This window comes from Dasypus novemcinctus, chromosome 26, assembly GCF_030445035.2.
Source record: "Dasypus novemcinctus isolate mDasNov1 chromosome 26, mDasNov1.1.hap2, whole genome shotgun sequence".
Lineage (NCBI taxonomy): Eukaryota > Metazoa > Chordata > Mammalia > Cingulata > Dasypodidae > Dasypus > Dasypus novemcinctus.
The window spans coordinates 53,669,896-53,683,746 of NC_080698.1; positions in this window are offsets into that span (position 1 = coordinate 53,669,896).

Here is a 13,851-nt window from a genome sequence, read left to right on the forward strand (position 1 = left end):
TTTATCTTTTTCTCCTTCCATTCTACTTTTTCATACATTGGATAGCAGTGGGAGAAAAAGCAACTCTATAGCCCATGACACAAGGTCCCTTCTCCTCCAGCCCCAGAATGAAAAACTAGGTAAGAACTCTGGTCCAGCTTGAGTCATATTGCATCACTAAGCCATCCCTGTGATCAGGGAACTGGGGAGTGTATCAGTCAGGCCCAGCAATTTAATGCTGAGTGACAAACCACCCCTAAACCTCAGTATCTGAAAACAGCAAAGGTGTATGTCTTGCCCACTTTGCAAGTTATTTCAGTTTGACTGGGGGTTCTACTAATCCTGGGTGTTCAGGGACCCAGACTAACAGGTGCCATAGATTGAAACATGCTTCTGACATTGTGGCATCAAAGGGAAGGAACAAGGAGAATCATGCACTGCATTTTGGCTTTTTAAAATTGCAATAACATATATAACACAAACTTTGACATTTTAACCATTTTTAGGTATCCCATTCAGTGGCAATAAATTCATTTAATTACTATCATCACTATCATCCCTTACCAAAAATTTTCATGACCCCAAACAGAAACTTTGTACCCATTAAGCAGTAACACCCCATTCTCCCTCACCCTGGTCCCTGGTAATCTCTAATCTTCCTGTCTCTATGGATGTGCCTATTCTGGACATTTCGTATAAATGCATTTATACGATATTCTACTGTATGGATATGCCACATCTTGTTTATCCATTCATCTCTTGATGGACACTTGGGTTGCTTCCATTGTTTAGCAATTGTAAATGATGCTGCTATGAACATCAGTGTACAAAAATCTGTTCGAGTCCCTGCTTTCAATTCTTCTGGGTATATACCTAGAAGTGAGACTGCCAGGTCATATGGTAATTCTATATTTAAATTTCTGAGGAACCACCAAACTGTTTTCCACAGTGGTTGCACCAGGAACAAAGGAGGATTCACTTCCTCGCCAATTCTTGCTCTTTTCTATTTAATATTAGCCACATTAGAGGGTGTGGAATAGCATCTCATTGAGGTTTTGATTTGCATTTCCCTACTGGTTAATGATGTTGAGCATCTTTTCATGTGCTTCTTGGCCTTTGGTACATCTTCTTTGGAGAAATGTCTATTGAAATCTTTTCAATATTGAGTTGTGAGATTTCTTTATACAGTCTGTATATTAAGCCATCATTGGATATGGAGTTTCCACCATTCCATAGGTTATCTTTTTACCTTCAGGATGAAGTCCTTTGATGACAATTTTTTTGTTGTGTTGATGAGGTCCCATTTATCTATTTTTTTTCTTTTGTTGCTCCTGCTTCTGGTATAAACTCTAAGAAACCACTGCCTAATATAAGGAACTAAAGATGCTTCCCTATGATTTCTTCTAGGAGTTTTATAATTATCGTTCTTATATTTTGGTCTGATATAGTTTGAGTTAATTTTTGTATATGGTGTGAAGTAAAGGTCCTCCTTCATTTTTTTGCATATGGATATAGATTTTTTCCAGCACCATGATAGTTATCAAAGAGAATATTTTTTCTCCATTAATTGGGCTTGGCACCTTGTCAAAACTCAATTGGCCATAGATGTGAGGATTTATTTCTGAACTTCCAATTTGATTCCATTGGTCTACTGCTTGCCTGTGTGCCAGAACCATACTGTGGATTTGTAATAAGTTTTAAGATCAGGAAGTGTGAGTCCTTCAACTTCATTATTTTCCAGGATAATTTTGTCTATTCAGGACCCCTTGCCCTTCCTATAAATTTGATAATTGGTTTTTCCACTTCTGCAAAGAAGGCTTTTGGAATTTTGATTGGGATTGCATTGAATCTGTAAACCACTCTGGGGAGAACTGATGTCTTTTTCTTATTTTTATTTATTTATTTATTTATTTATTTATTTATTTATTTATTTATTTATTTATTTCTCTCCTCTCCGCAACACACACTGTCTGCTCTCTGTGTCCATTCGCTGTGTGTTCTTCTGTGTCTGCTTGTATTCTTGTCAGCAGCACCAGGAATCTGTGTCTCTTTGTTGTTGCGTCATCTTGCTGCGTCAGCTCTCTGTGTGTGTGCGGCACCACTCCTGGGCAGGCTGGGCTTTTCTCGCACAGGGTGGCTCTCCTTACGGGGCACACTCCTTGCACGTGGGGCTCCGCTAGCGGGGGACACCCCTGCATGGCAGGGCACTCCTTGTACTCATCAGCACTGTATGTGGGCCGGCTTTTCCACACGGGTCAGGAGGCCCTGGGTTTGAACCCTGGACCTCCCATGTGGTAGGTGGATGCTCTATCCGTTGAGCCAAATCCGCTTCCCAGAACTGATGTCTGAACAATATTTAGCCTTATAATCTGTAAATACAGAATGCCCTTCCATTTATTCAGATCATCTTTGTCTTCATTTAGCAATGTTTTGAAGTTTTCCATGTATAAGCCCTTGACATTCTTGATAACTTTATCCCTAGATATTTGACTCTTTTAGTTGCTATAGTACATGAAATTTTTTTTTTTTTTGGTAAATTCTTCTAATTGTTCATTCCTAGGGTGTAATAGTTTGAAGCTGTATGTCCCCCAGAAAAACATGTTCTTAAATTTAATCCATTCCTGTGGGTGTGGACCCATTTTAAGTGGGACCTTTTGATGAGGCTGGTTTTGTCTAGGAGTGACCCATCAGTCAGGATGGGTCCTACTCCTGTTACAGGAGACTGTTACGAGAGAATGAAATGGAGACAAAGGGAGAGAACGCCTCGGAAGCAAAACCCTGAAAGCAACAAAACCCAGAAGAGAAGGGAGAGACCAGCAGGTGCCACCGCACGCCTTGCCTTATGGAAGGGGAGCCAAGGATCTCCAGCCGCCAGGCTTTGAGGAGACCGCATCGCCTTGATTTGGACATTTTCCCAGACTCTTACCCTGAGCAAATAAAGTAGCATTGTTTAAGCTGAACTATTTCATGGTATTTGCTTTAAGCAGCCTAGGAAACTAAAACATAGGGTAAAGAAAGACTACAGATTTGGGGTATTGGTCTTGTATTCCGCCACGTTGCTGAATGTATTAGTTCTTATAGCTTAATTTTGGATTTCTGAGGATTTTTCTATATATGGGATCATGGCATAGGCAAATAGGGAAAGTTTTACTTCTTCTTTTCCAATTTGGAAGTCCATTATTTCTTTTTCTAGCCTAATTGCTCCGGCTAGAACTTCCAGTACACTGCTGAATAACGCTGGGCATCCTGTCTTGTTCCTTACCTTGGAGGGAAGGTTTCAGCTTTTAACCATTAAGTAGGATGTTAGCAGCAGGATTTTTAATAGATGCCCTTTATCATATTGAGGAGGTTTCCTTCTACTCCTAATTTTCTGAGTGTTTTTTGGAGAGGAAGAGTTGTTGGACTTTGTAAAATGTATTTTTTACATCAATTGTGATGATTGTATTTATTTTTCTTTCATTCTATTTATGTGAATAGATTTATGTTGAACCACCCTTGTGTACCTAGGATAAATCCCTCTTGATCATGTTGTACAAATCTTTTTTTTTTAAGATTTATTTATTTATACCCACCCGCACCCCACCACTTGCGCTTGCTGTCTGCTGTGTCCCTTCTCTGTGTGTTCTTCTGTGTCTGCTTGTCTTCTCTTCTTGCCTTTCTCTTTAGGAGTTGCCGGGAACCAATTCCGGGACCTTCCCATGTGGGAGAGGCACTCAGTTGCTTGAGCCACCTTAGCTCCCTGGTTTGTTGTGTCTCTCACTGTTTCTCCTCTGTGTCTTTTTTTTGTTGCATCATCTCGTTGCACCAGCTCTCCGTGGAACAGGCCAGCTTGCTTTCACCAGGAGGCCCCAGGAACCGAACACAGGACTCTCCATATGATAGATAGGAGCCCAATCACTTGAGCCACATCTGCTTCCCTAATTCTTTTAATATGCTGTTGGATTCAGTTTGCCAGTATTTTGTGGAGTATTTTCACATCTATATTCATAATGGATATTGGTCTACAATTTACTTTTCTTGTGGTATCTTATTCTGACTTTGGTGTTAGAGTAATGTTAACCTCGTAGAATGAGTTGGGAAGGGTTCCCTCTTCAATTTTTTTGGAAACATTTCTTAATTCTTCTTGGAATACTTGGTAAAATTCACTATGAACCTATATATTCCCGGTCTTTTTATTGGGGGAGGGATTGATCACTGATTCAATCTCTTTACTAGCCATTGATTTGTAAGAACGTCTATTTCTTCAGTGTTGGTAGTTTGTGTGTTTCCAAGAATTCATCCATTTCATCTAGGTTATCTAACTCGGTGGCATATAGTTGTTCATAGTATCCTCTTATAATCCTTTTTATTTCTGTCAGGTCAGTAGTAGTATCCTCACTTTCATTTCTGATTTTAATTTGCATCCCCCCTCTTTTTTCTTTATCGATCTAACTAAAGTTTTTTTCAGTTTTATTGGTCGTTTCAAACAACACACTTTTGTCTTCATTTTGATTCTCTCTATTGTTTTTGTTTTGTTTTTTAAAGATTTATTATTTATTTCTCTCCCCTTCCCTGCTTCCCCCAGTTGTCTGCTCTCTGTGTCCATTCGCTGCGTGTTCTGTGTCCGCTGGTATTCTTGTCAGCGGCACCCGGAATCTCTTTCTCTTTTCATTGCGTCTTCTTGCTGTGTCAGCTCTCCGTGTGGGCGGCGCCATTCCTGGGCAGGCTGCACTTTTTTTGCGCTGGGCGGCTCTCCTTACGGGTGCACTCCTTGCACGGGGGGAGGGGGGCTCCCCTACACGGGGACACCCCTGCGTGGCACGGCACTCCTTGCGCGCATCAGCACTGCGCATGGGCCAGCTGCACATGGGTCAAGGAGGCCCTGGGTTTGAACCCTGGACCTCTCATGTGGTAGGCAGATGCCCTGTTGGGCCAAATCCACTTCCCTCTATTGTTTTTGTTTGTTTCTTTCTTTCTTTTTTGGGTTATTCTCTATTCATTTATCTCAGCCCATCTTTGTTATTTCCTTCCTTTTGCTCACTTTGGGTTTAGTTTGCTCTTCTTTTTCTAGATCCTGCAGCTGTGAAGTCAGGTTTCTGATTTGAGATCGTTCTTTTTCACTGTAAGCATTTAGAGCTATAAAATTCCCTCTCAACACTGCCTTTTCTGCATCTCTTAAGTTTTGGTATGATGTGTTTTCATTTTCATTTGCTTCAAGATATTTCCTAATTTCCCTTGTGATTTCTTCTTTGACCCATTGATTCTTTAAGTGTATGTTGTTTAATTCCCACATATTTGTGAACTTTCCAGTGCTCCGTTACTGATTTCTAGCTTCATTCCATTGTTGTCAGAGATAACACATGGTAGGATTTCAAAATTTTTTAACTTACTGAGACTTGTTTTGTGACCTAACATATGACCTATCCTGCAGAATGATCCATATGCACTGGAGAAGAACGTGTTGTGCTCCTGTTGGGTGCAGTATTCTAGATATGTCTGATATGTCCAGTTGGTTTATAGTATTGTTCAAGTCTTCTATTTCTTTCTTGATCTTCTGTCCAGATGGTCTATCAATTATTGAAAGTGGTGTATTGAATTCTCCTATTAATGTAGAACTGTCTATTTCTCCCTGCAAATCTGTCAGTATTTGCTTCTTGTATTTTGGAGCTGTGCTTTCAGGTGCACATATATTAATATTTATAATGATTATGTCTTCTTGTTAAATTGACCACTCTATCAGTATGTAATGACCATCTTTGTCCCTCATTACTCTTTCTGACTTAAAGTTTATCTGATATGAGCGTAGCTACCCCAGCTCTTGTAGTTACTACCTGTGTAGTATATTTTTTTCCATCCTTTTACTTTCAACCTACTTGTGTCCTTGAGTTTAAAGTGAGTCTCTTGTAAACAGCATGAAGTTGGGTCATGCTTTTTCATCCATTTTGCCAATCACTGCCCTTTGGAGAGTTTAATCCATTTACATTTAAAGTCTCTTGAAAATTCAGGACTTTCTTCTTACATTTTTCTACTTTATGTTCATAAGTCTTACACCTTTTTCGTCCTTCAATTCTTCCATTAATTGCCTACTTTCATATATATTGGATTTTTTGTATTGGACTGTTTTGAGTCCCTTCTCATTTCTTTCTGTATATGTTTTCTCATGTATTTTTCATATTTTTCTTTGTGGTTACCGTGGGGCTTAAATTTAACGTCCTAGGTCTGTAACAATCATGTTTGATTTGAAACCAACTTAACTTCAACAGCCTGCGCATACACTGTTCCTATAGTCCTGTGCCCCTACCTTTTGTTGTACTTGTTGAAAATTATTTCTTTTCTTCATATAATAAGCTTTATTTTTGGAGAAGTTTTAGATTACAGAAAAGTTACATCGAAACCATAGGGGATTCCCACACACCCCACCCCTCCCACATTTTCCCCTATTAATTACATCTTACATTAGTGTGGTACATTTGCTACAACTTATAAACAAATTGCCCCCCCCCCCCAAAAGACAAAGAGTTTCTACAGCTGCAGGCAAACCGGTTCCTTCCATCTACCCCGTCAGACCTATGCCCCTTCTGTCTGGAGCAGAGCGGGCATCACCATCCCCAAATCCTCAAGACCGAGGAATGAGCAAACACAAAGGGGGAATGCACCCATGGACCCGCGTAGACCATCCGCATTAACGGAAGAGCCTGTGCCATCCGTATGAGTAGAACACTGATCCGCAGTGCCAGAGGCCGAGGCCCGCCGCCCCGCCCCGGGGCACCTGCCTCCCCCAGCGGCGCCCTCGGGATGGCTGGGGGCTGTCTGGGCCCGGATGGGTGGGGAGCCGAGGGAGGCCCGGGCCCTTTAAAAGCGCGGCGGCCACGACCACCAAATGGGCGTCTGCCGGCCTGTGTTTGGGCGCATTCCTGAGCTCTGCAAGGAGAAATAAAAGTGTTCCCTTGTCTGCGAGCTGCAGAGACGGCAGGACCGTGGGTAACTAGGACCAGATGGGCTCCGGGAATTTCCAAAGGCCTTTTAGCATAGCAGACAAAATAGCCGCGCAGCCACAGGCCGGAGCTGTCTGGCCGCCCGGTATCAGTTACCTAGACGACCGGAGGGTGCGGGCCCCGCAGAGCCCCTGCCCGCTCCCCTCCGCCCCCGCAGAGCCCCTGCCCGCTCCCCTCCGCCCCGGCAGGAGCCTCCGGTGAATGCGAAAGCTGCCCCAGGGCTCCCAAGCCAGGGCCCCAGGCGAGGAGCTCAGGTTCCTGGGGACGGGAAGGGGGTGGGAGGCCCCCAGAGCTGCCCAGCAGCCCACCCTGGGATGCCCAAGCCCTCTGCTCCCACCCACCCCGGGAGGGGAGGATGGCGCCCCCCGAGGTGGAGACAGGCAGTTAGCAGCTTAGGTCCAGGCCCTGGAGGGAGCCCAGAGCGCACCCAGACCTCTGCAAGCCACTGGGCCCCGGCTCTTCACCTGCCAGTCGCCACTGGGTGAAAAAGTTTGACAGCTCCTCAAAAAATTAAACGTAGACTTGCCACATGATTCCACAATTCCCCTGTGAGAGATACACCCCAAAGAATTAAAAACAGGGGAAGTGGACTTGGCCCAGTGGTTAGGGTGTCCGCCTACCACATGGGAGGTCCGCGGTTCAAACCCCGGGCCTCCTTGACCCGTGTGGAGCTGGCCCATGTGCAGTGCTGATGCGCACAAGGAGTGCCCTGCCACGCAGGGGTGTCCCCCGTGCAGGAAGCCCCACGCGCAAGGAGTGCACCCTGTAAGGAGAGCCACCCAGAGCGAAAAAAAGCGCAGCCTGCCCAAAAATGGTGCCACCCACATGGAGAACTGACACAACAAGGTGATGCAAGAAAGGAAAAACAGATTCCCGTGCCGCTGACAATAGAAACGGACAAAGAAGAACATGCAGCAAAATAGACACAGAGAGCAGACAACTGGGGGGGGGGAGGGGAAAGGGAAGAGAAAAAAAATCTTAAAAAAAAAATAAAAACAGAGACATGAACAGATACTTGTCCATCATTGTCCACAGTGGCATTTTTCACAGCTACAAGGGGGAAACCACCCAAGTGTCCATTGACAAATCTGTCCATATGGTGGAATATTAGTGAGCCATGAAAAAGAATGGAGTTCTGGGACATGCTACAGCACAGATGGAGCTTGAGGACACCATGCGAGTGCAATAAACCAGATGTAAAAGGACAGCTACTGTATGATTCCCCTTACATGAAGTATCTGCAATAAGTAAATTCATAGAGACAGAGAGTAGATTAGAGATTTCCAAGGACCGGGGACCGGGTTATTTCTTACTGAGTGCAGAGCTTCTGTTTGGGGAGATGACAGCACTTTAGTCATGGGTGGAGGTACAAACAGTATATTTTGAATGTAACTAGTAGCACTGAATTTTATGCTTAAAAATTATTAAAATGGCAACTTTTATTGATATATATGTTAACCCAATTTTGAAAAACACAGTTGGATGAGAATGAGGCATTTCACGTGTGCACGGAGCTTAGAATGTGCCTGTGAACTTGAAAGTGCTCCGTTGTTTTTGGACACCTCTGGCTATGAGGAAGTTCTTCCTCATTCTGATCTGAATGAAGTTTTCAGCTACTATTAGCTGAGCAATTGCTACGTGCCGGGGCCTTGCGGGTGCTTTACCCACATCACGCCCCCTTTCTCCATCACCCTGGAGGCAGGGGACACTCTTTTGAGCCCTGACTCTTAGGGGACAGGACTGAAGCTCAGGGTCGTGACACGACTGGTCCAAGGCTGTCCAGCGAGGGCCAGGCTGGGAAGGGACCCCAAGCTCTCACCACCGAATCGGCCTCCCCGTGGGCTGCTGCTCCCGCCTCTCTGGGTCTCAGTTTCCCCATCCGTACCATGAGAGGGAAGACTCTGTGAACCGTGAAGGCCTCCCCATGGACTTTGTCCTCAACTGACCCAGAGATGCAGCATGCTGTGTCCCACCCAGAAGAAATCTGGAGTCCAGGAGGAGAGACAAGGCGTGGTCTGCGCCCCGAATCCCGTTCCGTAGGCTGACTGCAAGCGCAGCTGGTGGTAAACGCGGTCCACCACCACTGCCCGTTGGTAACAGGGCTGACCTTTGTTAGGCGAGATCCTTGGGGCTTAACTGGATTGATTCATTGACTCCTTCACCCCCACAGCACTCGGTGAGGTCGGCACTCGTGCAATCCCCATCTTACAGAGGAATAAACTGAGGCACAGAGAGGCCGAAGGCCACATGGGGATCTGAAGCCACTCTGGCCCCCGGGCCCATGACACTAAACTGCATGACACTAAACTGCCTTCTCAGGACGGGCCGGGGGTGACCTGGAGGTGGGAGGCCGGATTTCCAGCTGGGCGCGAGCGTGAGGGGTCCCAGGCTAGTGATTTCCTGCCTGACCTCCTCTGGCCCTCGTGCCAGCCCTGGAGGGAAGGGCTTGTCATCCCCGTATTACAGAGGGGGAAACTGAGGCACAAAAAGGCAATGACATTCGCCCAGTGTGCCCAAGATTCAAACCCAGCTCCGCGTCCAGGGCCTGAACTGTCCCCTGTGAGGCTGCCCTCCCTAAAGGGAGAGCGCTCCGGGGGCCGTCCCAACCCACTCCGTGGGGAGGTGGGGGCTGCCGCAGGCTTCCAGCAAGCTCCCCAGCGGCCGAGAGGCCAGGCCCCTTGCTGCCCAAGGCCTCACAGTGGAAAAAACCCGGGACAGTCGGAGCCAAGGGGCGCTGAGCAGAATTCCCGCCTGACACCAGCAGGTGTGAGCGCGGACAGGTGGGGCGGGGAGCAGCCGTGGGCACTCTCTGAAAGGGCCAAGTCCCCGGGGCCGCCCACTCGGATGCCCCAAACTAGGGACCGAGAAACTACTCTGTTCGCGTTCCTGGGTGGAAGAGGTGATGAGGATGGAAGAGGGTGGAGGGGAACGTGGCAGTTTTCATGTAGATTATGCACCTACTGTATGCCCCCAGTGCCTTTATCACACAAGGTTCTCAGCGGAGGAAGGAGCAAGGCTTAGGGAAGCGATCGTCCTCACTCGGATCACACCGCAGGCGAGAGGCAGGGGCAGGATTCGAACCCAGGCTGGTCAAGTCGACACTGCGTTCTTCCTCCAGAGACCGCACCCCAGCAGAGCTCAGGGCGCCTACTCGCCCAGCCGGCAGGTGCCACCAAGCAGCTACCCAGAGGGGAAGCCGGGGGGGTGGCACGCGGCACAAAACCGAGTCATTGGGAGCTTCGCCATGTGCAGCCTGTTTCCTAGTCTGAAAAGTGAGCTCGGGGTCTCTCTGCGGGGAAGGGGCTGTGAGGCCGAAAGGATTGGGAACGCGGGGCGGGGCGGGAGCTCGTGGGTCCACAGGGCTCTCTTTGCCCCCGCGATCACCCTGATTTCACGTCGATCACCCTGATTTCATGTCCGGCACGTGCGCGTACTTCGGACAGCCCCCCCCCCCCCGCCGCCCCTCCCTACAGGGAGTGGGGTGGGTGGGATGGGGCCCCGGGTTCTGCCTCCAGTTTGCTTGCCAGCTGCACTGGGTTCCTGACCCCAGGCCTCAGCTGCTCGCTCCGCTAACGACGCCCGTCAGCGCCACGCCTGGCCCGAGCTGGCCCTCCCCGAAGGACGGCCAGCCGCCCCCACCCACACGCTCTGTCCCGCCGAGCACCGTGCAGCTGTGCCTCCACGTGCATCTGGGCAACGAGAGGGTGGGAACAGGTGGGCCGTTTTATTAAGGGGGAAAATTTTACTTTGTACTTTGAAAATTCAAGCCGAAAGCCAGGCGGCCCTTCGGAAGCCCGGGGCGTGTTTGCCAGCTGGGCGGCCTTGCAAGGGCAGGTGGTGCACGCTGGGCCACCTCGGAGGCTGCGCCCGGGCCCACGGCCTCCCATCCGCCCCCGCCACCCGCCCTGCCCCCGGCTGCTGGGGACCCACCCGGGAGGCCTGCCTTCCCCTTCTGGCACCCTTCTCTCGTCTGGACAGTGTGGTGCTGCTGCCCGCCTCTCCCAGGTGGCTGGGGATGTTGGGAGCCGTGGAAGCCCTTAGAAATCCAGGCGGGGGGATGCTTGCCAAAACCACTCTCCACCAGACCTTTGCCAGAGGGTCTTGTCTGGGGGAAAGGGCGCCAGCATCAGATGGTCTTGGATCCATTCCCCGGCTTTATGGTCGCCTGACTGTGTGATCTTGGGCAAGTCATGTCACCTCTCTGAGTGTGTTACCTCCTCTGACAAGGGATGAAGATGTGGGGAAGCAGATGTGGCTCAGGTGACTGGGCTCCCATCTACCATATACAATGCCCAGAGTTCGATTCCTGGGGCCTCCCAGTGAAGGCAAGCTGGCCTGCAGGGACAGCTGGTGCAGCAAGATGACGCAACAACAATGGACACAGAGGAGAGACAATAAGGGTTGCAGCAGACCAAGGAGCTGAGGAGGTACAAGAGATCGAGCCCCTCTCTCCCTCTCCAGAAGGTCCCAGGATTGGTTCTTATTGCCACCTAAAGAGAAGACAACAGACACAGAAGAACACACAACAAGCAAAAACCAACTGCGGAGGGGGAATAAATAAATAAAATCCTTAAAAAAAAAAAAAGATGGCAGCGGACTTGGCCCAGTGGTTAGGACGTCCGTCTACCACATGGGAGGTCCGTGGTTCAAACCCTGGGCCTCCTTGACCCGTGTGGAGCTGGCCCATGCGCAGCGCTGATGTGCGCAAGGAGTGCCCTGCCACCCAGGGGTGTCCCCGTGCGGAGGAGCCCCACGCGCAAGGAGTGCACCCGTAAGGAGAGCCGCCCAGTGCTAAACAAAGTGCAGCCTGCCCAGGAATGGCGCCGCCCACACGGAGAGCTGACAAAACAAGATGACGCAACAAAAAGAAACACAGATTCCCGTGCCGCTGACAACAACAGAAGCGGACAAAGAAGACGCAGCAAATAGACACAGAGAACAGACAACCGGGGTGGAGGGGGAGGGGAGAGAAATAAATAAATTAATAAATCTTAAAAAAAAAAAAAGATGATGATGATGTCTTGGAGTTCTGACTCCATGCTGGGCACTTTCAAGCACTTCCTACAGACCCTAACTCCTTTAACTTTCCTGACGATGCTGTGTGGCAGGTGCTGTTACCCCTTTTTACAGATGAGCAAATTAAGGTGCAGGGAGGGAAAGGCATCCAGCAGGGCTGCGGGGGGTGGGATGCAAAGCCAGGCCCCCGAAGGACCCCTGCCCGCAGCTGCCTCCCTAACGAATCACCGTGACCTTCTCCGTCACCGGCTTGGCCCTCAGTCTCCCTGGGAGGTTGAGGGTGGGGGGAGGTTGGCCTGGGCCTGGCGTGGGGTGTCCCTGGCCAGCGCTGGCTGAACTGAGCAAACCGGCCCGAGGGCAGGCTGCCCTGGAGGAGTCCCTGGCCCCGAACCCCAAATGCGTGGCTGAGGAGCCAGGAGGCGGCAGTGAAAGTTTCCCTTGGTACCTGCCGGGCAGAGGCATGAGGCTGGGAGAGGGGCCCGCGCCAGCTCCATTGACGCAGGAGGCAGCCGGGGGCAGCTTCATTCCTGCCCTGTCGTGTTGCCTCGAGCGCAGTCCCCGTGGGAGGCCAGATTACAGCCCAGGGGGCTTCCCGTCCCTCCCAGAGACCCCTCTGCCAGCCCCACGTGGAGGAAGGAGCCAGGACAGGGGCCGTGGCAGCCCGCCGGCCAGGCGCGGCAGCAGGGTCCACGGCCACGTTCGCGCTGTGCCCATGTGGTGCTGGGCTCTGTGCTGCTCGCCGTCAGCCCACCCCGACCCTCTAGCCTTGCCAAGCCAAGGTCACAGCCCACCAAAGGGAGGCTCGGGGAGGCCGCGTCAGCTCCAGTCACCGCAGCAGACCCCGGCAAGGCAGGGCTTCCCAGGCAGGGGCTGGGGGCTGCAACGCCCCCGGGTGCTCACGCCCCAGCGCGCAAAGGGCGCTGCCTGCCAGCTCAGGAGGTGCCGCCCAGAAAGCGCCCGTGTGACGGGCATTCGCGGCCGGCCCGAGCGGAGGGTGCCTGTGGGGGCTCCGATCTAGTGGGGCTTTCCCCCGCTTGCCCGCTGCCCCGTTCTCCCGGGACCCCTCCGCCAACTGCCCGCTCCCACGCCCCGCCCCAGCCCGCACCCACTGAGCCTGTCCCGGCCAAGGCCTCCTTTGGATTTCTGCACTGGGGAGGATGATTTACGATAGGACACACGGATCTTAAGAAGCGATCCATTCTGCTCGCTCCGCGTCGGCTGTCCTCGATTCCTCTCCCCGCCCTGGTGGGTAACCGTCCACTGGAACTCACGTTTCCTGGATGTCACCAATGCCGTGTGTTCTCCCAAGTGCATTCCACGGAGTGCAGCGCCCACTCGGGAAACGCCCCCACGGGGTATCCTCGTGGTTACAGGCCACTTACCGGTGTGGAATTGGAGGGGTAAAAAACCCTTAAATTCAAGATTAAAATTGTCCTGGCCCGAGTGCTGATTTGCGAGGGGACAATAGAGGTTTCCCATCAGGAGCTCAGGGCCGGGCCAGCCAATGCCGGCCTCTGTCGTCCTCTGCGCCTGGCGTGGGCTGGCCTTGGGTCCCCGCCCACCACCCTGATATCGTCCCTGGCCCTGGCCCCCCGGGCTGTGCCGCTTGGATGGGGGATCCCCTCGGCCTTCTGCCAGGCCTCTGCCAGGGCCCCCTGTTCCCAGAATAGAATGCCCAGGCCGTCTCAGGGCGGCCGATCCCACGTGCCCCAACTGCAGCTCAGGACATGAAGTCACCCCCTTGCCCCCAGTGCCCTGCCAGGGACCCCTGTCTGCCTCCCACGCCAGGCAGAACCCCACCACGGCCCACCCCCTGCTTTCCCGGACCTTAGCTCCCAGGGACCCCTGGTTTTGAGAGCAACGACCTCCCCAATCTACCCTC